Consider the following 2,193-nt stretch of genomic DNA (forward strand, 5'->3'; position numbering starts at 1 on the left):
AGGAAAAAACGGACTAAATATGTAGACAGGTATATCGTTGTTTTAATTTGAATATGAATAGGGATAAAAAAGTACACTAAACATCAAATTTACATCTATATAGTTGCATCCGACTGTATCAGGAGACAGCAAGGCAAAAGCGTAGATAGTGTACAATGTAGAACGATTTTCGTAAATGTTTGTGATGTATAGATGGGATTATCGATTTAATGAATATCTGGCGACATTCAGCATTTTTATGAATATACATCTAAATCATTTAAAGAGGGATATGAGAATGTCTCAGCTTATAATGTTTAATGCGACTATTATACGTATATAAACCAGCATTGTGTATATACTACATATACACATAGAAACACATAGAAAATGTCAAATAATGATATAACATTTAATGCCAACTTTCAGGTATAGGATCACATATCCCCTACATCAGACTGAAATATAATCAATTTAATTAACAGTAACACGAGAGTGTTGTCTTAGTACAGTTAATATCTATATTGCTACACATACATGTGTTTAATATTTTTCTTAATCCAGTTATTGTCAGGCAACAGCTGGGTATATCAACGTAGGAATCACATATTGAAAGCATAATGCTAAATATCAAAAATGAAAATGAAAAACAATACTCAAATACTCTACATTCTAGTCTAAAACCATTGATTCGATTCCGATACTCTACATTCCAGTGTAAAACCAGACTTTTAATTCCACTCCGATGATAACTAGTGTTACCTCACTTCAGTGTTTGTCTCCGTTATAGAACTAGTGTTACATCACTTCAGTGTTTGTCTCCGTTATAGAACTAGTGTTACCTCACTTCTGTCTCCGTTATAGATCTAGTGTTACATCACTTCTCTCTCCGTTAGAGAACTAGTGTTACATCACTTCAGTGTTTGTCTCCGTTATAGAGCTAGTGTTACATCACTTCAGTGTTTGTCTCCGTTATAGATCTAGTGTTACCTCACTTCAGTGTTTGTCTCCGTTATAGAGCTAGTGTTACCTCACTTCAGTGTTTGTCTCCGTTATAGAGCTAGTGTTACCTCACTTCAGTGTTTGTCTCCGTTATAGAACTAGTGTTACATCACTTCAGTGTTTGTCTCCGTTATAGAACTAGTGTTACCTCACTTCTGTCTCCGTTATAGAACTAGTGTTACATCACTTCAGTGTTTGTCTCCGTTATAGATCTAGTGTTACCTCACTTCAGTGTTTGTCTCCGTTATAGAACTAGTGTTACATCACTTCAGTGTTTGTCTCCGTTATAGAACTAGTGTTACATCACTTCAGTGTTTGTCTCCGTTATAGATCTAGTGTTACCTCACTTCAGTGTTTGTCTCCGTTATAGAGCTAGTGTTACCTCACTTCAGTGTTTGTCTCCGTTATAGAGCTAGTGTTACCTCACTTCAGTGTTTGTCTCCGTTATAGAACTAGTGTTACATCACTTCAGTGTTTGTCTCCGTTATAGAACTAGTGTTACCTCACTTCTGTCTCCGTTATAGATCTAGTGTTACATCACTTCTCTCTCCGTTAGAGAACTAGTGTTACATCACTTCAGTGTTTGTCTCCGTTATAGAGCTAGTGTTACATCACTTCAGTGTTTGTCTCCGTTATAGATCTAGTGTTACATCACTTCAGTGTTTGTCTCCGTTATATAACTAGTGTTACATCACTTCAGTGTTTATCTCCGTTATAGAACTAGTGTTACCTCACTTCAGTGTTTGTCTCCGTTATAGAACTAGTGTTACCTCACTTCTGTGTTTGTCTCCGTTATAGATCTAGTGTTACATCACTTCAGTGTTTGTCTCCGTTATAGAACTAGTGTTACCTCACTTCTGTCTCCGTTATAGATCTAGTGTTACCTCACTTCAGTGTTTGTCTCCGTTATAGAACTAGTGTTACCTCACTTCAGTGTTTGTCTCCGTTATAGAGCTAGTGTTACCTCACTTCAGTGTTTGTCTCCGTTATAGAACTAGTGTTACATCACTTCAGTGTTTGTCTCCGTTATAGAACTAGTGTTACCTCACTTCAGTGTTTGTCTCCGTTATAGAACTAGTGTTACATCACTTCAGTGTTTGTCTCCGTTATAGATCTAGTGTTACCTCACTTCTGTCTCCGTTATAGATCTAGTGTTACATCACTTCTCTCTCCGTTAGAGAACTAGTGTTACATCACTTCAGTGTTTGTCTC

General features: G+C 36.6%; 1 long non-coding RNA gene across 1 annotated transcript; it reads right to left on the reverse strand.

Annotated features, from left to right (window-relative positions):
• Positions 1 to 372: 372 nt before the first annotated feature.
• On the reverse strand, positions 373 to 996 carry LOC117321051. The gene is made up of 2 exons (XR_004531202.1): positions 782 to 996; positions 373 to 741 (listed from the first exon to the last, which is right to left on the reverse strand). It is a non-coding gene; the product is annotated as an uncharacterized LOC117321051 (long non-coding RNA).
• Between the last annotated feature and the right edge of the window lie 1,197 nt (positions 997 to 2,193).

This window comes from Pecten maximus, unplaced genomic scaffold (genome assembly GCF_902652985.1).
Source record: "Pecten maximus unplaced genomic scaffold, xPecMax1.1, whole genome shotgun sequence".
Classification (NCBI taxonomy): Eukaryota; Metazoa; Mollusca; class Bivalvia; order Pectinida; family Pectinidae; genus Pecten; species Pecten maximus.